At 44.8% G+C, this 15,850-nt stretch overlaps 1 long non-coding RNA gene across 1 annotated transcript; it reads left to right on the top strand.

Annotated features, from left to right (window-relative positions):
• The first annotated feature begins 3,487 nt into the window (after window positions 1-3,487).
• Window positions 3,488-14,844, top strand: LOC112581807. Its single transcript, XR_003106443.2, has 4 exons — window positions 3,488-5,242; window positions 13,115-13,215; window positions 13,882-13,917; window positions 14,395-14,844. It is a non-coding gene; the product is annotated as an uncharacterized LOC112581807 (long non-coding RNA).
• Window positions 14,845-15,850: the final 1,006 nt, after the last annotated feature.

Below are 15,850 nucleotides of genomic sequence, written 5' to 3'. Positions count from 1 at the left end.
CCATCAGATGGATTTTACACAATCCATTTGCTACTTCAGTTTTTTTTTTTTTTATCCTGATATCGCCTTCCTTTTCTTTCTTTTTCCTCCTCCTTCTTATAAATATTCTTCTTACATGCATAGATAGAAAGTGTTTTGGTTGTTTTACTTTTCGGCCAACCAGAGCCCTACCTAGGCTTCCCTGGTGGCTCACCTGGTAAAGAATTTGCTTGCAATGCAGGAGAACTGGGTTCCATCTCTGGGTTGAGAAGATGCCCTGGAGAAGGGAAAGGCTACCCAGTCCAGTATTTTGCCTGGTGAACTCCATGGACAGAGGAGCCTGGCGGGCTACAGTCCATGAGGTCACAAAGAGTCAGACACAACTGAGCGACTAACATACACAGATAGGACCCTACCTTCCTCTTCCTGCTGATGCCACTTGGCACAACCTCCAAACTGGCTTCTTGTCCAATCAGTCCCCTTCCTCACCAGGAGGAAGACATCTCACTCCATCTTTCACCCTTCCAGTCCCACGTCTGCCGGACCCACAACAAACAGTAGGTGAGGGTCTTTGTGGTTCTTCTGGGAGAAGCTATAATTTGGCAGATTTTGTAATTTGGGGATTTTTATCTTTATTCTGTAAATTACCTCAAAGGGGATGTCCCTTAAAGAGAAGCGGTGCATTAATAAGGCTGCACAGTGTGGAACAAGTCACCACTTGCCTGTGTGCTCAACTGCTGCTTGAAGAGAACTGCTTCTTGCTTGGAAAGTGTATTTTGGCAGGATGTATAGTATACTAGACTTCAAAAAGCCTGATTCAATCCAGTTTGGCATTACTTGAGAGCAACCTGGCTTGAAAAGATTTGAGAGTAGCTATGAGTTTGGCCTTGTCCACTTTAAGAGTCCTTGGGCTTGGTGAGACTTTATGAGCATGTAAAGTTGTCTTCACTAAAATATCTCGCTTCTCATCACAATAACACACTGATTCTCTCTGTTCCTCAGAGGGCCAATAAGTCCATATCTCATTTTTGTTTGCAGTTAAACACTTGCACATCTTTGCTCCACTTAGGACCAACCTCAGTGGTCCTAAAACTTAGGTAGCTTATCCAATACAAATGGAGTCAAGCATCTTCAACAAGGAGCAGAGTATTGGAGCCTCCTTAGGCCATTGCTGTTGTTGTTGCAGCTACAAGATATCACTGTTGAAGATCAGTTCTGCACAGCTCCGAGATGCTCCACGTTGGAATGTAAATCCCAACAGAAGCTTCAGTGGTTCTTTGAGGAAAAACAATCCCACTTCTGTAAGGTTCAGCATAGCCATTGGTGTTTTATGCTCAGTTGTTGTTTTTTGTTTAATATAAACTTATTTATTTTAATTGGAGGCTAATTACTTTACAATATTGTATTGGTTTTGCCATACATCAACATGAATCCACCCAAACTGCATCTCTTTAACACTCCAGAAATCAGCCACTGGCCTCAGGAACAGGGCATGATATTAGGGTGTCTGAGCTGGTGGGAGCTTACTGCACCCACCAAGGCTATACCCAAAATATCTCTTCTTTATAAAACCACAGACTCTATTTTTGAGCTGAGCGCTATAATGATCTCAGGGCTGTAATGCAGTTAGGACTTCCCCTTTCTTTAAAGTAATCTAATTTCAGGGGTCTTGTTGTTCTCACCTGCCCATTTGACTTGGTCAGAGCCTCCTGTCAACCTGGTCAGATCTGCTTAACTGAGAGTGGAATAGCAGAGATGAGCTATCTGCTGAATAACACCCTTCAACAACACACACACACACACACCTCTAAGTCGCAGGAGGACCCTGGACCCAGGTGAAAAACTACATTTCCCAGCTTCCCTTGCAGGAAGGAGCAGCCAATAAGAAGGGAGTAGAGGCCATTGGGTGAGATTTAGAGGAAGACTCTTGATCTTTTCTCCTTACTTCCATCTGGAGGCCAAACTTGTGAGGTGAACCCCGCACCCCACCAAAGTTCTCTTGGATCATGAAGTGACCTTGAGGATAGAAACCATTAATTAGATAAGGATGTTAGAGTGAAAAAATAGGAAGACTTTGGGTCCCTGATGACCAGGAACTTCTGGAAGACCTCAGACTGCCTTTAATTCATCTTTTAGCTGGACTTCTCAAACTTTAATGTACATACTAATCATATGCTAAAATGCAGACTCTGATTTGGGAGATCCAGGGAGGCATGAGATTCTGCAATTCTGACATGATTCTAGGTTAGGGTTCCCAGATAAAACACAGAAAAGTGAAAGTAAAAATCACTCATTTGTGTTTGACTCTTTGAGACTCCATGGACTATACAGCCCTTGGAATTCTCCAGGCCAGAATACAGGAGTGGGTAGCTGTTCCCTTCTCCAGGGGATCTTCCCAACCCAGGGATTGAACCCAGGTCTGCCACACTGCAGGCAGATTCTTTACCAGCTGAGCCACCAGAGAAGCCCAAGAATACTGGAGTGAGTAGCTGTTCCCTTCTCCAGGGGATCTTCCTGACCCAGAAATTGAACCAGGGTCTTCTGCATTGCAGGTGGATTCTTTACCAGCTGAGCTATTAGGGAAGCCCTTAAAACACAGAGCACCCCATTACATATAAATTTCATATAAACAGGTAAGTTTTTAGTATAAATATGTTCTAAATATAGATGCATGAGATATACTTATGCTCAGAAAAATTTGTGTAAGTATGACCCAAATATCACACAGTGAGTTAACAAGGGAACATCCTTTTAGGTATGGCAAAAAATGCATATCAGCTCTAAGGAACTTAGACTTCACAAGGTGGGTGGATTTCTAGTGTTATTTATTTATTTATTTTTTTAGTATTGATAGCAAAGGAAAAAAAGCACCCAATCTAAGTCAGATTTTTAAAACATCAGTGGAAAATGTACTTGGGAATCTCCTGGACTGCAAGATGAGATGTCCAGCAGGTCAGCATGAGCAGCAGCTGGGGCATTGGCAGTTTGAGGCCAGGGGACTGTCTCTGCCTGTCTCCCTGATGTTGGCTTTTGTCCTATTTGTGCCTCTGTCTACTCACTATGAACCAACTTCTCCTTTTTCCCACTGGTTCTTAATCCTTCTCTATTTTCACCTTGTCCAGATTTTCACCCCAATGCCAGCCCTAGCCCCAGGTCTCCAGGAGTAAAAGAGGCACCATGACTCAGGGCATGGACTCAGATTCACATAGGGGTACTGTCTCTGTTGCTATTAACACAATGGTAGGGACGTTGTCATATTCTCTGTGCATCAGCTTCCTTGTCTGTAAAATAGGGAGACAGTGGTACCCACCGTGTAGGATTGCTGTGAGTTTGAAATAATGTGAAATGTGCAAAAGGCCTTAAACCAAAAACTGACACAAAGTAAGCACTAAATAAATCCATACTGGCTGCTATCACAGCATTGCCTTGACCTCACGTTCTCATTAGTTTTAAATCTCTGGGTGGGAGGAAGAGGATCTGGCTTCTTCGGCTCCCTGGGGCTGTCAGTGCAGGGGCTGTGATGAGGTTAATGGTGCCTCTGGGAAGGTGAGACCTTGGTGCTGTGGGAACCCAAAAGAAGAGCATCAGCCTTGCTTTATTTGGGAACAGCATCACAGAGAGGTGAGACTGAGCATCTTGAAGACATGCAGGGGGTTTCCAGGATGGAGAGGGCAAGAGCATTCCAGGCGGAAGTGTAGCAGAGCAGGATGAGCACAGCCCTTAGCACACAGCTATTTCTGTGCCTCATTACTCCACACTGCATTACTTGGCAACAGGTCTTGCTCAGCCATTGCTTGGTCTTTCAGTGGGCCCCGCCCACAAGCAACCACCTGTCAATGAGCGACCATTACTTGTCATGCTCAGCTATTGGTCAGTGCTACAGTGGGCCCCGCCCAAAAGCAGCCATCTGTCAATCAGCGATCCTTAGTTGTCCTGCTCAGCTATTGGTCAGCGCTGCAGTGAGCCCTGCCTACCAGTAACTGTCAGTGAGGGACCACAGGGGAAGTGATTCAGTCAAGGGTCACTGGTGTGGTGTCATCAGGTGGAGAGTGAGGTTAGAGGCAGATTCAGGCCTGCTCCCAGAGGCCCTACAGCTCACCCAGCCTTGGGCCAGTGGGTGAGCTGGAGGGCCCAGGAACAGACTGGGGAATACATCCTGCAGGGGTCCAGCGCCCTCACTAAGGCCCTCCACTAGCCTTAGTCCAGGCCTTGAGGCAATGATGAACCGCTCCCTCACTCCTGTCTCTGTGACCTAATAGCAGAGGCCATCTGCCTGGGTCACAGTCTGTGAAACTGGTCTCCCCATTTAGGTGGCCTGAGGAGACTGAGGGCCAGTAGGGTTGGGCGCCTGGCTCCCTCGGGGATGACAGCTGGGCAGGAGGTGGGAACCTGCCCCTGAAGGAGCTGCCAGCTGAGATCTGCCTGCACTTAACCAGGACTGGGACCTTAGAGGGTGAAAGCTGTGCCTTGGGACTTTGTCCTTTCTTGGTCAGAACAGAGAATAACACTTGTTTTGTAGAGATTTACAGGAAAATCATTACGTGACCATGACCTGACCTCAAGAACAAAGGTTCTGACACCAAAGAAGTTAGCAACAGCTAACAGGAGACAGGAGGGAGGGAGAGGTTCACCGCTGCCCCAAGGCCTGGGCCAAGGCTAGTGGGGGCTTAGTGAGGGTTCTGGAGCCCTGTAAGATGTAGTCCCCAGCCTGTTCCAGCTCACCCACTGGCCCAGGGCTGTGTGAACTGGAGAGCCTCTGGGAGAAGGCCTGAATCTGCCACTAACATCACTATCCACCTGATGACCACCACACACTGACCCTTGACTGAATCACTTCCCCAATGGTTCCTCATCGACAGCTGCCAGTAGCTGTACCTCCTCACCTTTTGCTTTTAAAAAGGTGCTTGCCAAAAGGTTTCAGTAACTTTGGGATTCTTAGGCCATGAGCCACCCATCTCCTTGATGGGCCTCACTGTGCATCAGACACATAGACTTGAGATTCGGTACCAGAAGGAAGACCTTTAAACAAAAGGAACAGAAAGTGTGGCAGAGCTTGATACCCTCTCGAAGTTTCACTAGCCCAGCAGTAAAGACATGTTATGAGATGGAACAGCAAGAGGTTTAAGATGAGGTCAACAGGCAAGATAAAGAAGGCCCTTCATTGGCAAACTCAGGAGTCTGAACTTCATTCAACTAGTAATTGAACGAGTGATCCCAGCCTGGAGTCCAGGAATGCCTCAAGATCCCTTATGCTTGATCAGAGGTCTGTGAGTTCACTTTGAGAATTTTTCTTAGAAAACTTCTGGTGGGATAATTAGGGAAAAGTTAATGTCACCTTTATGAGCCTCATTTCTCTCATCTGTAATATGACAATAGTAATCACCATTGTTTGTTGTTCAGTCACTGAGTCATGTCTGAATCTTTGCAACTCCATGGACTACAGCATGCCAGGCTTCCCTATCCTTTACTATGTCCTGGAGTTTGTTCAAACTCGTGTCCACTGAGTTAGTGATGCCATCCAACCATCTCATCCTCCACCCCCTTTTCCTTTTGCCATCAATGTTTCCCAGCATCAGGGTCTTTTCCAGTGAGTCAGAACTTCCCACCAGGTGGCCAAAGTATTGGAGCTTCAGCTTCAGCATCAGTGGGTCCAATGAGTATTCAGGGCTGATTTTCTTTAGGTTTAACTGGTTTGGGCTCCTTGCTGTCCAAAGGGATTCTCAGAAGTCTTCTCTAACACCACAGTTCGAAAGAATCAATTCTTTGGTGCTCAGCCTGCTTTATGTCCAACATCCATACATGAATGACTACTGGAAAAACCATACAGACCTTTGTTGGCAAAGTGTTGTCTTGCTTTTTTTAATATGCTGTCTAGGTTTGTTATAGCTTTTCTTCCAAGGAGCAAGCGTCTTTTAATTTCATGGCTGCAGTCACTGCCCACAGTGATTTGGAGCCCAAGAAAATAAAATCTGTCACTCTTTCCATTTTTTCCCCATCTATTTGCCATGACGTGATGGAACTGGATGCCATGATCTGAGTTTTTTGAATGCTGAGTTTTAAGCCAGTTTTTTCACTCTCCTCTTTTACCTTCATCAAGAGGCTCTTTAATTTCCCCTTCACTTTCTGCCATTAGAGTAGTATCATCTGCATTATCTGAGGTTGTTGATATTTCTCCTGGCAATCTTGATTCCAGCTTGTGAAACATCTAGCCCCACATTTGACTTGATGTACTCTGCATATAAGTTAAATAAGCAGAGTGACAATATACAGCCTTGATGTACTCCTTCCCCAATTTTGAACAAGTCTGTTGTTCCATGTCCAGTTTTAATTGTTGCTTCTTCACCTACATACAGGTTTCTCAGGGGGCAGGTAAGTTGGTCTGGTATTTCCATCACTTTAAGAATTTTCCACAGTGTGTTGTGATCCACACAATAAAAGGCTTTAGTGTAGTCAATGAAGCAGAAGTAGATCTTTTTCTGGAATTCCCTTTTTTTCTGTGGTCCAACAGATGTTGGCAATTTGATCTCTACCTTTTCTGAATCCAACTTGTACATCTGGAAGTTCTTAGTTTACATACTGTTGAAGTCTAGCTTGAAGGATTTTGAGCATTACCTTGGTTGCATGTGAAATGAACACAATTATGTGGTAGTTTGAACATTCTTTGGCATTGCCCTTCTTTGGGATCGGAATGAAAATTGATCTTTTCCAGTCCCGTGGCCACTGCTGAGTTTTCCAAATTTGCTAACTTATTGAGCACAGCACATTAACAGCATCATCTTTTAGGATCTGAATTAGCTCAGCTGGAATCCCATCATCTCCAATAGCTTTATTCATAATAATACTTCCTAAGGCCCACTTGACTTCACACTCTAGGATGTCTGGCTCTAGGTGAGTGACCACACCATCCTGGTTGTCTGGGCCATTAACACAATAATAATAGTGCCTGCCTTATTGGGTTTTAAGGATCAAATAAGTTACTATATGGTGAGTACTAAGAACAGAGCTTGGCACATAGCAGTTGCTCAATAAATTTGTTATTCTTATTCTTATTTGTTCAGTGAAGTTTAAAAAGTGAATCTGGGCACTTTTAGGTCATTTGGGTGGCCCACTTATAGCCTGGGACAACAATGGGATTATAATACCTGTGTTTGCATTAGTAATATGATCCCACTGGCACCACTTGGCATATCTTTCATCATCGTGGATTAGTGGAGAAAGAACAAAGGTGGATTTTATCCATCAAGTGTGTTTTTTGTAGCAGGTGAGGTTCCAATAGTGTCAGGATATGGTGTTCAAAAAAGGTGCCCCATCTTGTTCATACAGAGGAAAGTGATGGGAGGACTAACTCAGGACCAGAGCACAAAGCAGAACCTCCACGAGAAGGAATCTACATCACTGCAGCCAGCAGGGTGCCGTGATCTCTCTGCCAAGGGCACTTGAGTTTTGGCACAACAACATCATCCATCCCATTAAATTAATGTTTTTAATTTAAATGTTATGGGTTTCAGTCTTACATTTTTAAATTTATAAATTTGGCTTTGTTAAATAAGAGCTATTAGCATACGGACTATATGCCAAGCTTTATGTTGGTACATATTTAAATAACAATATATTAGTAAACGTAATTTAGGTCAATACTAGGAGTCTGCAATTTTTGTATTATCATTATTACTCACATTTGAGAATATTGTAGACAGCCGGGAGGGCGTTGAAGAGCTGAAGTCTGTGTTTCAGAAAATTCAGGAAGTGTAAGGTTCTGTTGTCTCAACAGCACAGGTTGCTATGAGAAACTAACAACCTTGTGGAAATAACACTACGTTTTCTTGTCTGGACTCCGCATCTGGAGTAGGTAACCAGCAGTCGTGGTTTGCTTGGGAGCAGGGCCAGTTTCATGAGCCAGTGACATGTGCAGGGTCCCACACTCAGAAGGAAACCACATTTCCTTTAATGCCCTGTTGTCACAGTCCTGAAATTCTTCATTCTGAGCAAGGACCCTGGACTTTCGTTTTGCATCAGGCCCTGCAAAATTACATAGTCGGTTCTTCCTGGATGGAGGGGATTCCCTGAACATGGAGCATTCAGTGCTAAAATCAAGACCATCTCAGCAAACTGGGAGGGTTGGTCACCCCAACGGGCACCTGGTGGCTTTACTCCCAGTCTCCTGGCTGCTTCAAGAAGGCATCTGGCAGGGGATCTGTTGAGCCCTCAGGTCAGGAGAATGCACACACCAGGCTCAGCATTCGGTTTCCCAGGGAGCTGCTCACTGCAGAGCTGGCGGGTGACTGGAGATGGCGGCGGAAGCAGCTGGACCTCATTTGGCACTAGGAGTGAGTCAGTTGGGGAGGAGATGGCCTGGCTCCTTGTAAATTGTTGGGACACACCAAAGGAAACAATATCTGCACGTGTCTCCTGGCAGACTTACTTTTTCCAAAGTTAACAGAAATCCCCTGACTACCTCAAGAAGTAAAAGATGCTTCTTCATCTGTAGCAAAATCCCCAGCAGGATAAGGGCCTGACTTATCCATAGCCAGCTTCCAGATCTAGCCCAGCTTTACAGTCTGCAGCTTAATCTCAGGTAACAGGTAATCAAGGAAGAAAAGAAAAAAAAATAATTACTATTTTAGCTGTCAGGCCCCCCTCATCCAACTGAAGGAAGATTCAAGGAACAGAGAACAGAAATGCTAAGGTCATGGAGAGCCACAGAAGTAGAAGCCTCAGGCCAAATACTTCTCTGCCATTGAAGCAAAATGCCTTGCCTTTCCTCAGAAGGTCCTCATGGACATTCAATGGGAACTAGAAAGAGTCATCCCTTTCTGGAGTTTAAGCCAGTCTTTAAACAGCATCAGGCTACATGATCCGCTGGTCTTCTGAATACAGAATCAGTTCAGTTCAGTTGCTCAGTTGTGTCCGACTCTTTGCAACCCCATGGACTACAGCATGATAGGCTTCCCTGTCCATCACCAACTCCCGGAGCTTGCTCAAACTCATGTCCATTTAGTTGGTGATGCCATCCAACCATCTCATTCTCTGTCATCTGCTTCTCCTCCTGTCTTGAATCTTTCCCAACATCAGGGTCTTTTCCAATGAGTTAGTTCTTTGCGTCAGATGACTAAAGTATTGGAGTTTCAGCTTCAGCACCAATCCTTCCAATGAATATTCAGGACTGATTTCCTTTAGGATTGACTGGTTGGATCTCCTTGCATTCCAAGTGACTCTCAAGAGTCTTCTCCAACACCACAGATCAAAAGCATCAATTCTTTGGCACTCAGCATTCTTTACGGTCTCTCACATGACTACTGGGAAAACCATAGCTTTGACGGTATGGACCTTTGTTGGCAAAGTAATGTCTCTGCTTTTGGCACTCCACTCCAGTACTCTTAGCTGGAAAATCCCATGGACGGAGGAGCCTGGTGGGCTGCAGTCTATGGAGTTGCTGGGAGTTGGACACGACTGAGCAACTTTGCTTTTACTTTTCACTTTCATGCATTGGAGGAGGAAATGGCAACCCACTCCAGTGTTCTTGCCTGGAGAATCCCAGGGACAGGGGAGCCTGGTGGGCTGCTGTCTACGGGGTCGCACAGAGTCTGACACGACTGAAGTGACTTAGCAGCAGCAGCAGCATGTTGGTCATAGCTTTTCTTTCAAGGAGCAAGCGTCTTTTAATTTCATGGCTGCAGTCACCATCTGCAGTGATTTTGGAGCCTGTGTCTCGTGCTTTTCAAGAGCTCTTTTTCATATGTGAATTGTTATTTGGAGAGTATAATATATATACTCATATATATATATATATATATAGTCCCTTCAGTAGTGTCCAATTCTGTGACCTCATAGACTGTAGCCCACCAGGCTCCTCTGTCCATGGGTTTCTCCTGGCAAGAATACTGGAGTGGGTTGCATTTCCTTCTCCAAGGGATCTTCCTGACCCAGGGATCGAACCTGCATTTCTTAAGTATCCTGCATTGGTAGGCAGGTTCTTCAGCACTAGTGCCACCAGCCTGTCCACTTTTCTTTGAAGGAAGTATCCATGATCAAACATATTTGAGGACTACTGGCTCAGATGTTTTAAGCCTTGAAAGCAAAAGAAGCTGTGAGTTTCCATTCAGGCTCTTTTCTCCTTCCCACCATTCAGTGGACTATGTGCACCGGCTGTGCAGATGACGTCACACAGATGCAATGAAGAAAGGCACACAACTGATGTCCCCCTGGGATCAGCAGTTTGATGCAAGAGCCAGGGAGACACACAGAAGGGTTTAATCCATGTTGTTTAGTAAAAGACGGAGAGTGGGATTTAAACAATGGGTAAGGAGTTATTGGGTGAATACAGAGCAGAAAGATACTTTAGGCAAAAGAGAGAATTTGAGCAAAAATATGGAGAGAATAGTATTTAGTCTGTGGTTTAGAGAAGGATGCTAGTGGGGAGAGTGGAGATGAATGTTTTTTGGCTGATAGTAGTGAGGACAGAGGAGGTGGAAGAGGACGAATGGGCTGTTGCCTACAACAGTGCTTGCAGCCTGGTAGTGAAAATGAAAGCCGCTCAGCTGCATCCGACTCTTTGCAACCCCAGGGACTGTATCCCTCCAGGCCCCTCTGTCCACGGAATTCTGCAGGCATGAATACTGGAGTGGGAATATAGGGGAATATTGGAGATGCCCTTCTCCAGGGGATCTTCCTGACCTAGGGATCAAACCTGGATCTCCTGCATTGCAGGCATATTCTTTTCTGATAAGGGTTCAATAAATATTTTTGAGTGAATAAAGAAAGAAATGAATGAAAGACAACCTTGAATGGCAGGCTAAGGACACGAAATTTAACTGTAGGCAATGAGAAGTCACAATAATAATACTAATTTACATTATCTTCAGTAGTTTTGAGAACAGGAGGTGAGCTGCTCAGAGCATCACTTAGGGAAAAACAGGGCACAATATACAGCGTCACAGTGTAGATTCTGGGTTGGATGGGAGATATTAACATCCAACGTCTATGGGCTTCCCCAGTGGCTTAGCAGTAAAGAATTCACCTGCAATGCAGGAGACACGGGTAGATGTGGGTGCAATCCCTGGGTCGGGAAGATCCACTGGAGGAGGAAATGGCAACCTACTCCAGTGTTCTTGCCTAGAAAATCCCATGGAGAGAGAATCCCAGTGGGCTACAGTCCTTGGAGTCACAAAGACTTGGACATGACTGAGCACAGTATACATTATATTGTATCTACCCTGATAGAGCTTAAATTAGTTGGTGGAAACTGAGGTTGTAGAAACGTCAATGCCAGAAAAACAAGGAAAGTAGAGCCAGGAAGGAAAAGCAGGGTAGTGTGAAATACAACAAGGGGGAAGGCTTCTGTAAAGAATTCCTACTTCAGGTGAGAATCGAGGACAGTTCACCAGGCAAAGAGAGTGAAGCAAACGTTTCAGGCAGAGGGACAGTTAATGCAAATGCCCTGAGCTAAGAAGGGCTTTGGTGAACCAGAGAAACAAAATGAAACAAGATAACAACAGCAGCAAAGCTGGCGGGACTGCAGCATTTTGAGTCAAACTGAGAAGTGTGGGCCATGACCAGGCCGGACACAGGCAGGGGCCAGTTTTAAGCCAGGTCTGGAAGACTTTGTTAAGGATTTCCACTCTCAGCCAAAGAGCAAAAAAGGGCCATTACAGAGTCTAAGCAAAGGAGGGATGAGCTTCTATTTATGACTTTTAACAGATCACATTCAAGGGCATGAGTCCAGATGATTCGCCCCTGGATCAAAGACCTGCTTATCTTTCTTTCCTCAGGACAGTCAGATGACGTGCTTTTGTTTGCTAGTAGTATAACTCTGGAATAAAAGTGTATTAACCATATAGATTATGGTTAGGTGATTCCAGAGTTCACTCAGCAGCTCAACAATAGCTTCTCTGATTCTTTGTCCCTTTCCTCATTGTCCTAAGTTGGCTGCCACAGCTCCAAACATCACGTCCTCACCTGACAATATGCAAAGCAGAGAGAGAGGAGAATGCCTTCTGCTCACATCTTTTCCCTCCTCTTTTATGAACAAAAGGTATATTTTCCAGAAACCCCTCTGCAAATTTCCTCTTTACGGAGATTTGGTCACAGGCTACACCATCATGTCAAGGGGGATGGTAAGGCAGTGATCAGGGAAGGAAGGAGGAAAAGATAAGGATCACACAATGTTGCATTTCACCTCTTTCCCTCATTGCACAAGAGGGTGATTATCTGCTTTTGGACAGCTTTGCTGGGGGGCAAATTCAGGAAGCAGATATACTTGTCTATCTGCATACTTAGCCAGCTCGTTGACCTTAAGGCATTGGGGAAAATAGTATAAAATAATGTAATAAATACTCACCCAGCTTAAGGAAAGCAACTCAGCAACCATGAGACCCCCGATAACTCTCTATAAGATCATCTCTATCCCTTCAACCACAATTTTGTATTTGAAGCTTATAATCCCTTGAATTTGAGCACGCCTATTACATGTTTATATCCTGAAAAGATGGGCCTTCCTGGTGGCTCATCTAGTAAAGAATTTGCAATGCAGGAGACCCCCATTCAATTCCTGGGTTGGGAAGATCCCCTGGAGAAGGAATAGGCTACCCACTGCAGTATCCATGGGCTTCCCTGTGGCTCAGATGGTAAAGAACACATCTACAATAAGGGAGACCTGGGTTTGATCCCTGGGTTGGGAAGATCCCCTGGAGGAGGTCATGGCAAACCACTCCAATATTCTTGCCTGGAGAATCCCCACGGACAGAGGAGCCTGGAGGGCTATAGTCCATGGAGTCACAAAGAGTTGGACACGACTGAGTGACAAAGCACAGCTCAGCACATCCTTAAAAGACACATGGTAATCTTTGATATATTGTTGAAACCTGATATGAAATGATCCTGTACTAATACACTCTTTGGCAGTGTTTTTCATCCACACTGCTTTCTCCTCCACATTAAAGATGGTATGAATATCTCTAGTTCATTCAGTTTAACTGACGTATACTCTTTCAATGTTTAAATATTTCAGTTTTTTTTTTCATCCTTTCTCTCACTGATAGACATTTGGGATTGATACCATTTGTTTCCACTATTACAAATGGATATTTTTGTATATGTTTTTGTATATTCCTCTGTGTACATGAGTATGTTTCTCCAGGGCATATAATGGGAGAATCGCTGTATGGAAAAAGCAAAAAACTGAGAGTCAAACCTGCTAAGACTGGATCATACCAACAGTGCCACCTTCCCACCTCATAGGTGAGACCTCCAACTGCTCTTCCCCAGGTTCTGCATCTGTGAACCACGGGATAATGATGTCGTTATGAGAATCATTATGAAAATTAAATTAAATCATGTCCATTGAATACCTAACAGAGACCAGGCACAGAGTAGGTTTGTGTCCCCCCGCTACTTCCCCCGGCTATTCCCTCAGTACTTCTGCTGCTTCATTATTTATAAAACGGTGATTGTATTCCTCATTTTGCTAACTACCCAGAATCAAAGGGGATACGGTAGTAGGTAAAAATCTTATGAAATTGCTGCCTTTATAAGACAAAAATGTTCTAATAGCAGCAATCTGTCACACAATTCAGCATGATATATTGAAGTGCTTTGAAAGTGAAACCCAGCATTCATTCATTCATCAGATATTTTTGAGATCTGCTTCACACCAGGCACCGGGTCATCAAAGGCCGAACAAACAGACCCAGACACGGACTCCCAAATACATATAAAATATGCTAAGCGTGAGGAAAGAAAATAATAGCTAGTAGTAATAATAACAATGGCAAGTAATCTTGGCACTACCTGTCCTGCCCGGGAGCTAATGTAATTCTCCCAACAACCCTGTGAGATTGATATTATTATTGGGTATAATATCAATTATTATATTGATATAATAATAATATAATATCATTATTATAGCAAGAAGCAAATGGCCTAATCCAAGGAGCAACCGAGGTGAGTGCAATGAAGGGGATATTGACCAAGGTGTGGGCAGGGCTGAAGGAAACCCACCAGGGCAGGGAGACTGCCAGGGGCTGACAACATCAGGGAGCTGTGACCTCCTTGGTGCTAAGGGAGTATTGTTGTGGGGGGCGGGGTGGTGGGCACTTTCTAGAACTTAGTGCACAGCTGCCCATCAAGAGCCTGGAGAGGGAACAGAGCCACCACCTCGCAGGAAGGGAGCTGGCTGAGTAAACTGCATGATGTCATCTCCATCTGTCTTTCATTGACTAAATCCAGCCAGAGGACAGGGCAAACCATTGACCAGCCCAAGTGAGCACAGAGGAGGGCAAAAAGGGTGGCCAGACAGAGAACCTGCAGTACCAATTGTTATCCATATTAACAAATGACGGTGAGGCACAGGGAAAGGAAAAAACATTGTTGAGATCAAGGATAATCACAAGCAACCTTTTGCTGCTATGTGTGATCCAGGAGGGCTTCTCAGAGGAGTTGACCCACCCAGTGAGCAGGGACCAGCAGAAGAAAGAATGTCCAGAGAGGATGTGCACAGGTAAAGATCCTAAGTGAGGGAAGTTCCAGTTGTGCTGGGCAAATGGAAAGAAGGTCAGCTCAGAGTGACTACAGGGTTGGAGTCAGATGAATAGAGGCACCTCACTAGTATTACTATTATTGCAAGCAGACTGGCTCTGGAGGAACATGGCTGAAAGGCCCCTTACCACTATCCTCTCTAATCTGGATTCAAAGGCCCGCTGTGGACACCGGGCTAGTTTCTCCTCACCGGGCCACGCCACTGGTGCATGGTCACTTAAGAGTGGCCAACTCCTCGGCGGGAGGTTCTTGGCAGGATGCCCGGGCCAGACCGGCTGAGCTTGGCTGAAGCCTGCAGGACCCTGCCACGGGGCTGTCAATCCGCCCAGCGATGAGCGCGGCCTAATGGCGCGGAACGTGTTTAAAATGCAACCCAGGTGCCAGACCCTATTCTACATGCAGTACCATTAGGGAGGCTCCATCCTCGGCCGAACAGGACTCCCGTATCCACAAGGGCAACACTTAGAGTGAGACTGGACTGAAACTGACTTTGGAGGAGGGTGACCTCCCTGAGTGAGGAGCAGAGGGAAGGGAAGCAGGGAGCATCTCTGCTCTGGGCACCGCCAGGCAGTCACTATGGGTCTCAGTTACCGCTGGTTCCTCACTCTTGCTGGTGCCCGCAATGGACAAGGCACCCTTCAGAGGGGAAAACAAAGTCTTTCAGCTGTTAGCTTGTTGGAATCCAGGTGTGGGCCTTGTCTAATTTACATATTTGTCTTAATAATTTGTATGCATGTATATATCCACCCATCCACTCATCTATGTATGTATGCATGTATCTATCTATCTATCTATCACAGAGAACCACAGGGCTCACATTTTTTTTTATCACATATTCCATTCAAGGAATGGTTGTAATCACTTTAATTTATTTCTTCCTCATAAAACCCGTATGAGCTAGGTACTATAATAGTTTCCATTTCATGATGGTAATATAGAGGCACAGAGTATTGATGTAGCTTGCCTAGAGGCATTCAACAGCTAGTAAATTAGAAAGTGGAGATTTGAACCCGAGAAGTATGACTTCAGAGAAAGGCTAAAGGATCTGTAAGTGACCACATGCATATCCTCCACCTTAGATTTATAATCGTTGCTACATGGAAATTTCCACTGTCTCTCCTTCCTCTTTGTCTCTCTCTCTCTCCATACAATACAATGGTATATGTAATTGTATCTCAATGAAGCTAGGGAATAAACAGAGTTAGATGAGAATATATTGCTTATGGAAGATGCATGCTGAGATATTAGGGTTGAAGTTTCATGCTATATAGAATTTATTTGCAAATAGTTCAGAAAAATAAGCAGAAGACAAAAAGATGGCCAACAATCACAAGAAAAG

This window comes from Bubalus bubalis, chromosome 24, assembly GCF_019923935.1.
Source record: "Bubalus bubalis isolate 160015118507 breed Murrah chromosome 24, NDDB_SH_1, whole genome shotgun sequence".
Lineage (NCBI taxonomy): Eukaryota > Metazoa > Chordata > Mammalia > Artiodactyla > Bovidae > Bubalus > Bubalus bubalis.
This window is presented reverse-complemented; position numbering and strand designations above follow the sequence as displayed.